General features: G+C 37.8%; 1 long non-coding RNA gene across 1 annotated transcript in view; it reads right to left on the bottom strand.

The window, feature by feature from the left end:
- Positions 1-14,930, bottom strand: part of LOC139030236 (uncharacterized) — a 55,847-nt gene extending 40,917 nt beyond the window's left edge. The window contains exon 1 of the long non-coding RNA XR_011482533.1: positions 14,725-14,930. This is a non-coding gene — a long non-coding RNA (uncharacterized lncRNA). The remainder of the gene's footprint in view (positions 1-14,724) is intronic.
- Between the last annotated feature and the right edge of the window lie 300 nt (positions 14,931-15,230).

The following is a 15,230-nucleotide window of genomic DNA, read 5'->3' on the forward strand; positions in this document are numbered from 1 at the left end:
CAAAAATTACTCTAGCTAGTAAATAGATTCAGCAAAGTAACAGGATACAAGATTAACATTCAGAAATAGGTTGCATTTCTTTACACTAACAATGAAATAACTGAAAGGGAATGTAAAAAAAGAAAAATTTTAAATTGCACCAAAAAAATACCAAGGAATAACCTGACCAAGAAGGTGAAAGCAATATGCTGAGAAATATAAAACATTAATAAAATAAAGAGGATTCAAAGACACACAAAAATATCCCATACTCTTGAACTGGAACTATTACTATGATTGAAACAGCCATACTACCCAAAGCAATCTACAGATGGAATGCGATCCCTATCAAATTACCTATGACATTTTTCACAGAACTAGAACAAATAATGCAAAAATTTATGTTGGTGTTCAGTCACTAAGTTGTGACTGACTCTCTGTGACCCCATGGACTGCAGTACTCCAGGCTTCCCTGTCCTTCATTATCTCACAGAGTTTGCTCAAACTCATGTTCATTGAGTTGGTGTTACCATCCAACCATCTCATCCTCTGTTGCCCCCTTCTCCTCCTGCCCTCAATCTTTCCCAGCATCAGGGAATGAGTAGGATCTTTGCATCAGGTGGGCCAAAGTATTAGAGTTTCAGCATCAGTCCTTCCAATGAATATTCAGGGTTGATTTCTTTTAGGATTGACTGGTTTGATCTCCTTGCTGTCCAAGGGATTCTCAAGAGTCTTCTCTAAAACCACAATTTGAAAGCATCAATTCTTTGACACTCAACCTTTATGATCCAACACTCTCATCCATACACGGCTACTGGAAAAGCCATGGCTTTGACTAGATGGACATTTGTTGGCAAAGTGATATCTCTGCTTTTTAAAACCTTTGTAGGTTTGTCACAGCTTTTTTTCCAAGGAGCAAGTGTCTTTTAATTTTGTGGTTGCCAGTCACTGTCTGCAATGATTTTGGAGCCCAAGAAAATAATGTCTGTCACTGTTTCCACTTTTTCCCCATCTGTTTGCCATGAAATGATGGGACCAGATCCCATGATCTTCATTTTCTGAATGTTGAGTTTTAAGCCAGCTTTATCACTCTCCTCTTTCACTTTCATCAAGAGGCTCTTTAGTTCCTCTTTTCTTTCTGCCTTTAGATTAGTATCATATGCATATCTGGTGTTGTTGGTATTTCTCCCAGCAATCTTGATTCCAGCTTGTGCTTCATCCAACCTGGCATTCCCCATGATGTACTCTGCATATAAGTTAAACAGGGTGACAATATACAGCCTTCACATACTCCTTTCCCAATTTTGAACCAGTTTGTTTTTTGTTATCCATGTCTAACTGTTGCTTCTTGACCTGCATATAGGTTTGTCAGGAGACAGATAAGGTAGTCTGGTATTCCCATCTCTTGAAGAATTTTCTACAGTTTGTTGTGATCCACACAGTGAAAAACTTTCACATAGTCAATGAAGCAGAAGTAGATGTTTTTTCCGGAATTCTCTTGCTTCTTCTATGATCCAGTGAATGTTGGCATTTTGATCTCTGGTTCCTGTGCCTTTTCTAAATCCAGCTTGTACATCTGAAAGTTCTTGATTCACATACTATTGGAGCCTAGCTTGAAGGATTTTGAGTGTGACATTGCTAGCATATGAAATGAACACAATTGTGGAGTAGTTGGAACATTCTTTGGCATTGCCCTTCTTTGGGATTGGGATGAAAACTAACCTTTTCCAGTCCTGTGGCCACTGCTGAGTTTTCTAGATTTGCTGGCTTGTTGACTGCAGCACCTTAATAGCATCATTTTTTAGGATTTGAAATAGCTCAGCTGGAATTACATAACCTTCACTAGTTTTTGTTTGTAGTAATGCTTCCTAAGGCCCACATGACTTTGCATTCCAGGATGTCTGGCTCCGGGTGAATGAACATACCAAAATTTTATGTGGGACCATAAAAGATCCAGAATTGCCAACGCAATTCTGAGGGGAAAAAAACAAAGCATAAGGCATAACTCTTCCAGACTTCCGACAATACTACAAAGTAGAGTAATCAAAACAATGTGGTATCAGTACAAAAATAGACATATGAATTAGTGAAGTGAAATAGAGAGCCCAGAAATAAACCCACACATATATAGACAGTTAATCTTCAACAAAGGAGTCAAGAATATAAAATGGATAAAAGATGGTCTCTTTAGCAAGTTGTTTTCAGCAATGCACCCTCACACCGTACACAAAAATAAGCTCAAAATGACTAAAGACTTAAACATAAGATATGACACCATAAAACTCCTCGAAGAGAGTATGGGCAAATCATTCTCTGACATAAATCATACCAATGCTTTCTTAGGTCAGTCTACCAAGGTAGTAGCAAAAGTAAACAAATGGGACCTAATCAAACTTCTAAGCTTTTGCACAGCAAATGAAACAAACAAACAAAAGACAGCCTATGGATTGGGAGGAAATATTTGCAAATTATGCTACAGACAAGAACTTAATGTCCAAAATATACAAACAGCTCATACAATTTAACAACAAAAATACTTGATCACAAAATGGGCAGACCTTAAAAGACATTTCTCCAAAGAAGACACAGAGGGCCAGTGTATGAAAAGATGCTCAGCATCACTAATTATTAAAGAAATGCAAATCGTATTTTAAATTACAAGGAACTGAAAATTAATTTTACTTGGAAGTTCAAATGGTAGCTCAAATTCATGATTTAAGCTATTAAAGAAAAGTCTTGGTCAAATTCAAACTCCATAAACATACATCACCTCACATTGTTCCTGTACCTTTCATCTATAGACCAGGCAGGCTTAAAAAGCATAAATATAAATAATGCGATTCATCATCCAGAGCCCTGAAATGGTGAGCAGAAAGGGCCTTTAAAGTTCTAAAGTTCACAACCTAGTTAGTTCGCAGAGTAAGAAATGAAAACTTGGTATAATGGAAAACAGTTAGGCTTCAGAGTTGGGGGTTAAGAGCTAGAGTTAGGGGCTTCCCTGGTGGCACAGATGGTGAAGAATCTGCCTGCAATGCAGGAGACCCAGGTTCAATCCCTGGGTCAGGAAGATCCCCTGACTACCCACTCCAGTATCCTTGCTTGGAGAATTATATGGACAGAGGAGCCTGGTGGGATACAGTCCATAGGGTCGAAAAGAGCTGGACATGATTGAACGACTAACTCTTTTATTTTTTAGAGTTAGGTGCTTGGATTCAAACCCTGATCCTGCAACTTTTCAAATGTAAAGAGAAGGAAAATACACTCAAACTCTTGGAGCTGATTTGCCATCTCAAGCACAGCTAATGTTAGCTGGTTCACTTAGACTATCATAAGGTCAGTTCCTTTCCTGTCCTTTAGTGTCTTACGTGAGGTCACTTAACTGGTAAATTGGACAGAGCAGATTAGAGCTTTTTTCCCCTGGTTCTTCTTAATATGCTCTGTTCAGTATATCCTGACTCCTTTTCCAGTTAAGGATTTTGAAGACTGACCCGTTAGGGTGCACCATCTTAATTAGACCAGAATGGAACAAAGTTGTGGCAAATACTTTTTTGGTTGACTGAATCTTAAATGCCTTCCAGCCAAAGACCACCAGAAACATACCTGTGATTGAAAAAAGTGAAGGAAGGAGTCCACATATGAAAGGAAGGAACCCACAAACCATGAGAAATGTGAGGCATTTCAGTAAAAGGTATTTGAAAGGATTCTCATGGGTTGGGGACACACATTAGGGAAATTTGGGGGAGGGTTTTAAAAAGTGGCTTTGTTATGGATTACATGCTTTGGGGAATTGAGGATAAGCCAATAATTAGATATTTTAAAAATCTTATAAGATGGACAAAATGAAGTGAGGCTAAAGCTATAGTTGGGAAGGGAGTGACAGGGCTTCAGATTAGGGTATGGAGATATTCAGAATTTTTGTGGTTTGAACAATGACCTTGTTTCTGTCCTTAGAAGATTATGGACTCACCTTGTTTTTCTCACTTCATCTTGATAGCTGGTGATTTAGAAGCTGGTTTGTGGTCAACAGGAGAATACCAAGGCCTAGTATGAGTGCTGCAATAGCTCCTCACAATGTTAAGGCTCAGCTGTGAGTGTTAGGTTGATTTCTGGGTGTCAGAAGATGCTTTTCTTGTTCTCTCTGTCCCCTTTCTCCCTTTTTCTCACCTGTAGGCCAGCAGTGACTCTGGGACAAAATTCTGGTCAATGAAAAACAGACATGTTCTGGGAACTTCCTCATACAGTGTTTACTTTAGATATTGGCACTGCCCCTTCTCACTGTACCATCTTCCTTTTTCATGGTGGAAGAGGCGTATGATTGTTGAAGCTGCAGCAGCTTTTTGTAGTTATGAGTAAATGGTCAAGGAAATCTCAGGGTCTTTTCCACCATTGATCTACTGAATTAGTCCAACATTGGTTAATTCTGGATTTGTCACTATGGGAAAAAAAATATTCCCCGATTAAAAAAAAAAAAAAGCCACTCTAGTTAGACTGTTTGTTACCTGTAGCTGAAAGCATTCCTAAAACATTAGGTATTCATGTTCGTTATTTACTGAGCTAGACACTTTTCTAGTAGCCAAATGTTTATAATGGCTCAGAGCACATTCCATTTGGAAATAGAGCTTGGCAATCCGCACCCCCCCACCACCACCACTTTTTAAAAATTAGGCTTTTATGTTAGGTGAATAAATTATTGTTCTTTCTGCTTCATAAGGTTTGTCATTATTACTTCATTCAGATGCAGTTGTTTTCTTGGTTTGAGAAACCTTCATAAAAATGAAAGCTTTAGAAACCTTCCAGATCAAGTTCAGCAGGAAGAAGTGGGGCATTTGTAGACTTGATTATTGAAAGGGTGAATAGAAATGTAAACCTAATTGCTGGATAGTTGTGACTTCACTATTGCAATTTGCAGGTCCCTATGGCCTTTGTGATTTGTTAAACTTAACAATGTGTTGGTTGGTTTTAATGATCATTGACTTAGAGGTAGAAAAAACTCCTGTCCTCCTAGGGGGATAATTCCCTGGTTACTCTACCACTGTGGTTATCACATTAGACTTCATCACACAGAATCAATGCCCACTGGAAAACTGCTAATGTACTGGGAGGTGGGAATAGGAAAGAGTTTATGACTGTTAATATTCTGTGTGCAGGAAAACTAAACCAGCGTGCTAGTAGGAATCCAATGTGTGCTGGATGCTAGGTGAGAGTTCTTAATAAAAGTGGAAATGTTCAGGAAAAGTTCATGTGCTGACAGCTACAATTTATCTCTTGAATATTATGTTCCTGTGGTTGGAATAAATTTTACTCTAGCCAACAACTGATAATTATTCTACACATATTTCTGACTGATCTCTGCACCCTGCACATAGTAGGTACAAAATACTTGTTCAAGAATTGTTTGAAAATGTATTAAAATGTGCCTTTGCATGATGGTTCCATAATAGTGGCAGTAATAATTTATCAAAATAATCTCTATAACTAGTAAATTATTTAGCAAATCACCATTTATATATTACAGATATATTACCAAGTTAAATATGTTAATGTTCACTGTTGTGAACATAAAATATCCAGATGCAGCGAAATTTAATAATTGATAAGAAAAATTCTTGTCTGTTTAGTTAACTAGAATATGAATCTTGCATGAAGTGCTCGACTATACCAGGAAAATGTGTCAGTGCGTGAAACAGACTAGTGGCTCTCTTTTTCAAGAAAAATGTAACAAATTACAACAAAATAGTTTCACAATGTATATTTAGCATGTATTTTATAAACATTTGAAATGCTTATAAAAAGACTGATTTTTTTCCCTCTAGTTCTTATAGGCAGATGAAATAAATCCATCCAAATAATATTATTCATATAATTTAATACACTGCATGTTATGTGTTATAGGTATATGTTGAAGTTTATGGGTACTGTACACCTTCATGTATGTTTAGTAAATTGCAGAAATTTATAACAGAGGCACATGCAGAATCCTAGTTTTGTGGTCGCCATATTCAGTATGATTGTCATTATGCAGGCTTCTCAGAGTTGCTCTCCATTTTGTTACTCCAAGAAGTATGCTCTTTGAAAAGAATAAGAGATCTATGCTGGAAAAGACATTGCAAACCGAGTTTAGAGGCTGTCTGTTTTACTTATTTTGAGATTTTTATTGTGTTGTCAATTTTCCTGCAGAAAACTTAATTCAAATTCTGGTGAAGTATGTGTTTTGATGAATTTATTTTGAGAGAATGAGTGAATGAATGCATGAAAGAGAATTCTCAGCATTTATTTAAAAGCAAGTTTACTAGGAACTTCTCTTTGAATTTGTTGAAAGCCATAATTAGGGCAGTGAAGGGACAGTTGCAATTCATTGTAACAACTATTAGTTTGGATATATATACTCCACAGTAAAAAGAGGAGGGAGCCTGGGAGTGACCTTATTTTCTGGAATAATATTTGAGATCACTTTTAGGGGAGAACTGGGAGTTTTCCAGATGTACAAAGAATAGGGAGGGCAGAACAGTTTTCTACTGTGGCTAGTGATGTTCTTAAAACAGGCCATGGCATCTTAGAAATCTGATGACATTTTATCAGGACTCCTGAGGCCTTTTTTTTTCTTTTTCTGGCAGAGAGAAATGTCAAGAGATGAGCTTCCCTGGTGGCTCAAACTGAAAAGAATCTGCCTACAATGTGAGAGACCTGGGTCTGATCCCTAGGTTGGGCAGATCCCCTGGAGAAGGAAATGGTAACCCACTCCAGTATTCTTGCTTGCAAAATCCCCTGGATGGAGGAGCCTGGCGGGCTATGGTCCATGGGGTTGCAAAGAGTTGGACATGACTGGGCAACTAACATTTTTTTTTCAAAGCCTTTTTTTTTTTCTCTTTCTGGCAGAGAGAAATGTCAAGAGATGGTATGTAGGCTGTTGAGCATTAGACTGTGCAGACATTGAATGACATGAAAGAGTTTAGACTGTAGTCCCTGCACCGCTAAGCATCGAAGCAGGAAGCGTGTCTGTCTTATTCAGGGCAGCAGTCTTGGTGAGGGGGAGGGTGCCTGACACATTGTAGTTGCTCAGTGTGTATTAAGTCAATGAATGAGGAGCCAATAAAGAATTCAAAGAAAAGGAGCAACCAATTAAGATTTAAACATTGGGGCCATCACTGATAGCAGTAAGAACATAGAAGTGAAGTGTGCATTTATCTTTTATTACTACTGTAACGTATTACTGCAAACTTAGTGGCTTAAATCTACACGAATGTGTTGTTTCACAGTTCTTTGGGTCAGAAGTTTGACACCTGTCTCACTTGGCTAGTATCAAGTGTTTGGCAGGGCTGTGTTCCTTTCTGGAGGAGAATCCATTTCCTTGCTCTTTCAGCTTCTAGGAGCTGCCTGCATTCTTGGCTCATGGCCCCCTTCCTTCAAACACATTGCCTCTCTTGGACCCTTCCTCCATTTTCCTATCTCTCTGACTTTCATTCAGAAAGGTTTCATTCAGAAACCTTTTTTAACAGACCCATTTTTAAGAGTCCATGTGATTATATTGAACCCACTTTGGATAATCCAAGAGACGCTCCCATGTCAAGATCCTTAACCTCAATCACATTCGCAAAAGTCCCTGTTGCTGTGACATAACACATTCACAGGTTCTGGGGAACAAGACGTGGACACATCTGGGAGGCTGTTATTCCGCCTCTGACAAGGTGCATTCAGCTGGTTCACAGTACAGGACTTGCTATAGGAGACCAGTTAGGAGGAAGGCTGTGACGGGGATAAAGATAATTCACTGAACTATTTTACTTTTCCTCTTTGGCAGAAAGGTAGGCTACATTTGGCACCTTGTTTTGCACTTACAAATGATTAAGTTCTGACCAATGGGGCTATGTCGACCTCCTTCAGGCCTGACTCATTAAACACCTCCTACTCAATCCTCCATGCTGTTTATTTTCTCTCATCTGTTGGCTGGATGAGGAGGGATCCAGTCTGCTCTCTGAAGCCCGGAGTGGTGGTAGAGTGTCTAGCTAGAAGCAGCTGGGTTCCTTTGTAGAGCAGAGACCCCCACCAAACACCGTGCACCATGATTCGTATGATAAAGAACACCTTTGTTATGTTAGCCTCTGAAAGTGAGAAGTGTTTGCTAAGGTAGCCTGTCCGACTAATACTGAAATTTGTACCACTGCAAATTTGTAACGGTGGGGTGCTTCTGTGACAGCAACAAATGTGGCACTGACTCAGTGCTTGGTCAGAGAGGGGCTTGAAATACAGTAACTCATGTTCTGAAGGGGAAACATCTTGGATGATCTGATGTTTGGAATAACTTGAAAGGCAAGATTTATGCCTAAAAATCTTAAAACTTTAGGATAGTGATTCTTACCCTTGCCTTGGAGGATTTAATAAAACTGTCCATGGTTGGACCTGTTCCCAGAGATTCGGATTTAATTGCTCAGTGTGTATATGTTGGGGGAGGGAAAGGGATACTGGTATTATGTTAACTGTTTTCCAGGTGATTCTAATGTGCATCCAGGCTTGAGAACCAAAGCTCTGGAACAGAGGTCAGCACACTTTTTCCATGAAGGCAAACTAGTAAATGTTTTGGGGTTTGGGGAGCAATATCATCTCTCTTATAAATATTCAACTCTGCCATTATAGCATAAAAGCAGCCATGATAATATAGAAGTACATGGGTATGGCTGTGTGCCAATAAAACTTTATTTACATAACACAGGCAAGTAGCTGGATTTGACCTGTGGGCTGTATGATCCCTTCTCTAGGACCAAGATTCCCAAATGTTTTCTTGTCAGTGCTTCTTCACTGTTTGAGAAACTATTGAGGATCCCCAAAACTTTTGCTTGTGGGTTATATCTAGCAAGAATTACCATGTTAAAACTGAAGTTAAAAAACATTAATGAATCAAAAATAGTCATAAACCCATTATGTTAACATAAGCAATATTTTTATGATAACTGTGCTTCCAAAATATTTGTAAAAAAGAATGGCATTTTCTTTTTCACAAAACTCTGTACTGTTTAGCTTAACAGAAGACAGCAGCTAAATTGTCATTTGTTTCTTCACTCTGTTGTGATATGTCATTTTAACTGAAGTATATAAAGAAAATCTGACCTTACAGAGATACACGCATATTTCTTGTTAGAAGACCAGCCTCCTTGTTTTAAAGGAATATCTTTTCACATGCTTATAACATTAAAATTGGTTGGTTTGATTGCACTTTAAAGGAATCATTTACCTACGTATGGTTTAAAGGTATCTTACATTGGTCACTTAGAAAATATTGTTTCCTTGAATTATACCACTGGTATACTTCATTATATAGTATTTTAAAAAATCACATTTGCTAATATCACTTACTGGTCTCTTCAGAAAAGTCTTTAAGAATTCAGAAGTTGTCAAGCTCATGGTGATGGTACGAGTTTTCCAAAATTCTAATTTTCACTTGAAAGCTGAAGTTTTATCATTGTCAACAAATACTGTCAGATTGTTCGCCTTCAAGTGACAGGCTCACTTCATTTATTTTCAAGAAAATGACTGTCAAATACCCAAGTCTGAATAACCATATTTTGTTTATCACTTGTTCTCTCAAGTGAAAATAGTGTTCCACAGAAAAGAGACGGTTCAGTTTGCAACTCCAACAATCGCACACTGCTTTTCCTCAAGACAACCAATGAATTCAGGTATGCAGCAGAAGTCGGGTGTGTGTGTGTGTGTGTGTGTGTGTGTGTGTGTGTTCTTTCCTTCTGGTCTCACAGAATATTTAGGACTTGTTCTCCAGGATTGAGATTTAATAAGGTGAATAATTTTTACTGTTCCAAGTGCATTTTTAAGTGAAACTGGCTTTTAAAAAATCAACTGAGTACATAGGAAAAGATAAGATACAATGTTCAATCAATGATACAATGATACAGCTTGATGACATTGTTTTGATTTGTGTTAGATATCAACAGCTTTACATGTGGTTGCTTTGGTAGTATCAGTGGGAATGTCAACACAGTAAAAAAAAGAAAATAACTTCCTATATTATGGAAGTATTTTTGATGTAGTGGACCTGCTAAAAGGGGTCTCTGGCATTCTTAGGGTTGGGCAGAGCACACTTTGAAACCTCTGCTTTAGGGATGTGCTTTAAAGAAACAGTCTGTGTTAGTGTATGATAGCTATTATTGGCTGCCTTCGGTAAGGTGTTTCATAAAAGGCATGAACCCAGAAAGAACTGTCTGGTTATCAAGCTGAACAGAAAATGATGGAGTCCAAAGACTTGCTGTGAAAAATGGTTGGAAAGTCGCTTGCTTCCAGATCCCAAACGAAGCCACAAAAGGCCAGCAGAGCTGCTTAGTTGGACAACATGGCTTACTTCCATGGAAGAGCGTAGAATAAGGGTGTGCCCTTGCAGGAAGAAGTAATCAAAACAGCTGCAGTTAAGGAGAGAGAGGGGAGAGAGGAGAATTAAACCTGAGGAGTATAGACGGAAGCAAATACAACAGAAACCTATCAAGATTTTGAAGAACTTGTATTGTCAGGAGGTGCTGAATATCAGACTAAAAACTCTTTGAGCTGTAAAATCACCTTTTGGCTTTCAAACTTTTGAGAACATTTTCATTTCAGTTGTGTCCAAAGGGAGGAAATAGACAATAAGAACTCCTGAAAGCTAAGGACCATTGAGGAAAGTATTTTCAGAGAACATAATTAAAGTTTAACCAAGTAACTCATCTTCTCTCCATGGCAGGGGACTTCATAAGGGCTGCCAAGTGGGGTTTCAGAATTGTCATGTGCTAATGAACACTGTGCATCTCCCAGTATTACCTACTCATTTTGAAATGGGAGTTTTAATTGTATTTATTACATCTGTGCTCCACCACTGTATTTAGGCTAATCCCATAACTGAATTCTACCTTTTCTTCTCTCAGTTATTTGCCAATTACAGGGGGGTCTGGTGGGGGATTCCACTAGGAGGTGGTGTGGCCACTAGATGGAAGAAACCTAGTCACCTAAATGGACCAGATCCTGTCCAACCATTTGCACTGGATTGTAAAATGAGCAAGAAAAAAGTCTTTACTGTGCCAAACCACTGAGACTTTTGTTATAGTACTTGTAACAAATATTCTTTGTTGCAATATTTAGACTACTGTGAATAATGCAGAGGCCATTCTATTAGTCTAAACTTGTGGCATTGATTATTATAGTAGTGACAGAAAGAATTAGAAGCAATAGCATAGTTTAATGGTAGAATCAATGTTGTAGACCAGGGGACTGTGGGAGCAGAATAAAGGGGAAAGAGAGGTCTAGCTTCTTATCTTGGGTTGAAGTGGGTGGAAGTTTGGACGGTACTCATAGGACAATCCAGTGAAGTTGTCTGACAGGCAGAGGCAATCTGGGGACAAAACTTGGGACAGAGGTCTGAAAATGAGGCACAGGGGAAGAGTAGTGGTGGATAGAATTTGTTGGAAAGATAGTTCAGTGGGAGAAGAGCACAGAGGTCATTTAATTAACAATATAGAGAGAATAGTCTGTCAAACGAGAGTGATAATGAACAATAAGGAAGGGAGAAAATGGCAGAAAAGGGTAGATCAAACTGTTTTCTCATTTGGTTTCTGGGAAGAGTGATGAAATAGTGAAGAGTCAAATATTACAAAGATATTAAATATGATAAGAGCTAAATATTAACTTTTAAAACTAAGTGTATTGGTGAACTTCATGAAGATAATTTCAAAGGAGCATTGATACAAAATTTATACCATTCTAGGATAAGTGTCTCATGATTTTATGGATGAAAATGCAGACTGAAGATGTTAGATCATGACCAAAGTCCACATAAATGTTGGAGCTTGGCTTTGTTCTTTTGCCTATCTGGTACCATAACCCACACTCCTTCACTCTTCCAGACTGAACCAGAAAAGGGTACCTCATTAAGGTGCTGATTCAGATATAATTTTTAAGGCATGATAAAATAGAAGGTTTCTAGAAATCATAAGGATCAATATGTGTTTTCGGATAGAAATGTGTAGGGAGGTTACTAATTCTTATAGTTCCCAAGAGAAGGTTTCTTCCCTCCCTTCCCCTCTTATTTCTCTTCAGTTGATTACACTGTCAACTGGAGTTAAGTTGTATAATATGGCTACATCAGTGTCATATTTTTAAAAATAGGCTTTTGTTGTTGTTGTTGTTTTAGAACACAGGGTGTACCAATATGCTAAAATAACTTCTTCTTAAAGCTATAATATCTGAGTAAGTTGACTGACAAACTGTTCTGTCTCTAAAGTCTTTATAAAACTTAATTAGCAAGATCAAAGGCTACAAGAGTTTAACAGCCACCTTCACATTTACCAGATGCCTTGTTAGTAATTTTGTGTTTAAAGTATAATTTCTTAACAAGCCAAAAATGGAGCCAAATGTTTTTTGGGAGATAGTTAATATAATTTTTTTCTTTAATAAACTTAATGGAAACCCCTAAATGCTGTCATAGAGCACTATTCAAAACAAGCTCCTTAGCAAAATAAATGAAAGACATGTAGAAACCTGAAGAATCATTTATTCTTGAGAGCCAAGGTGTCTACAGATCTTGTGTAGGTAAATCTCACTTTCTTTCATTTCATAAAGAAATTTGTGTGAAATGAAGGCAAGTAATTGGCATCACTTGAATCCATTATTCATTAAATTTTACTATTTTGTACAAAGGAAACTTTCTTGGCATGCACTGATTTCCTAATCTGGAATGCCAGCTAAAATATTTTCATTAAGATGTACTATTTTTAGCAGTAAAGAACCTTCCAATTTGGGACTCAGCACATTCAGTTTGGAATATACATAATGACAAGAATAAATACAGTCAGCATTCTTAAACATAAACCCTGATACTGCCTTACTTCAGTTGCAGTTTTTGATAGCATAATTGAGTATTATTTATCCCCTTTGAATTTATATAGCAACTATTTCTGTGCAACTTAGGTGTTTGGTTGAAATGCCCTAGTAGAATAGAAGTATTTATGCTTTTTCTGAAGGCTGTGTTGTAATGATGAGGAATGGAGAAATGGCCTGTCTTATATGAAAGATAATATATGTCTTTATATATGTACAAATGTGTGCACCTACATGGTTGATGCGTGTCCCATTTTAAAGGCATTAAGTCTCATCAATTACCCACATGCTCTTAAAACAGAGTGGCAGATGATAATCTCATTTTAAAATGTGTTAATTGAGAGGAAACAATTTAAAAAGGAAAAAGAAATATGCAGTCCCATCTTGAAAAATCAATATTATTTTTAAATTGCACATGTCTAAAGAACCCCCTCCTTCCCGAAACAAACCTGAAAGAGTTTATGAGAAAACTAAATCAAGCTTATTTTTGTTTCCAAACCAAGCTTATTTCTTTAGCAATATTAAAACATTTTTCTTGGTTCTCATCAAGACTAAAATGTATGCTGGTCTAACAATTAATTCAGATGTTCCCAAAACTTTTGTACTTATGAAATTGAGTATCTGAAGAGGTCTAAATTTTAGAGAATGTTTTCAAAGTCTGCTGTATTATATGCTGGCATCACGGCTTCTGAATCTCTTGTCAGGTGTCAGGACTGTTTAATGCAACTGTAAAACCAGTGAAAACAGAAAGTTTCACATTTTAAGCTATACATTCCTAAAATATTTGAACAATAAACATGTTTTGTGTGGAGATGAAACAGTAAGGCTAAAACTTTGGTTTTAAAAATTAGAATAGTTGTCTTTTGTAGTATCAGTTATATACAGTAAAAGCGAAATATTTGATTTTCTAATATTAATTATATACATTCATCCATTGAACAAGTATGAATTATTTATTTTGTGACAAGTTATACTTATATTCCTGGATGTATAACAAACGGTTAGCTGCTTAACATTTTCTGGCATTTCAGTACTAATTCTTAATGTCTCTCTGAAATAAGACCATTTGTTGCATATACACAGCAAAAGAAAAACAAAACAAAAAGTATGTCAATGAATAACAAAAACTACTATTTAACTGGGTTGGGGTCAAAGGTTGTCAGTGCTGTTGACCCATAACTATCTGAAAAAAAAACCCCAAAATGTCAGCTGACCTCTCTCTCGTGACTGGGTGAATACCAAGGGTTAGAGGTTTGTTCTGGGTACACATCCAAGCATTTGGATGTCCGTCTGACGCTTTTAGTTAGTTTTCTTCCTCTGTTAACAGAGTTTAGAAAAACATGAGTGACTTTTATAGACCATTCATGGTTCCATTTTTATCATATTAAGGAAATGAAAGCAGTCCATTTTTTGGAAGGTACTTCCTTAAGTTCACGTGGCGTTGAAGTATGATGTCAGTTATTTATGAATTGCTGTTAATAGCAAGAATACAAATACTGTGAATTCAGAACTTGAGAAACAGGAAATAAATCATTATGGGCTGTGATACACTCTGTGAAAGACAGAAATAGGTAATGTGGAGAGAGTAATGGGGCAGAGGGGAGAAGAAGGGCCAAGAAGAATCTCTCTCAGAAGGTAACATATACACTGTGGTCTGAAGGATGAAAAGTCATAGGAAGAACTGGGGAAAGAGCCTTCTGGGGGGGAGAACTGAAAGCCTAGAACTACGCAGGAAGGAGGGTAGCTGAAAGTCCCCTAGAAAGGATCTGTCTGACTTAGATGATCTTGTATCTAATGGAGAATTCCCCGAGATCAAGCAGGAGAGCCTAGGTTATGCTACAGTAACTAAGCATCCCCTCTGTCACCCGCTCTAATTAACCAGATGGATTTCTCACTCACTCAGTCTGCCCGTTGCAGGTTGGCCAGCACGCTGGTCTGCCTCCTCCTCACTCCAAGACCCACGCTGATGGAGCAGTCACTACCTGGAACGCAGCGCTTCCAGCGACAGAGTCAGAAGAGAAAGCATTGCACATCGAGTATAGGCTCTTAAGGTTTCCACACACATCACTTCCACTCTCATTTCATTGGTCAAAGACACTAATCTCAAATCAGCAGGAAGTGTAATTCTCCAGCGTCCCCAGAAGAGGAGAGGAACTGGGAGTCCTGATGAGTGTAGAACTATCTCCTCCGAGAGGCCCCTGAACAAGCTGGAATTTTATGTAGAAGTTTCTGTGTGTGTAGTGTTGTGCATGTCGCCAGGGAAGAGACCCATTGCTTTAATCAGATTCTTGAAGGGATCTGACACAATAACAATTAAAAATTGCTGGACCAGTTGAAAACTGTCATGTAAACAACTAATTGCCAGACAAGGCAATTTGCAGCATGAGTGAGAGGCTGAAATGATT

This window comes from Odocoileus virginianus, chromosome 21 (assembly GCF_023699985.2).
Source record: "Odocoileus virginianus isolate 20LAN1187 ecotype Illinois chromosome 21, Ovbor_1.2, whole genome shotgun sequence".
NCBI classification, from domain to species: Eukaryota; Metazoa; Chordata; class Mammalia; order Artiodactyla; family Cervidae; genus Odocoileus; species Odocoileus virginianus.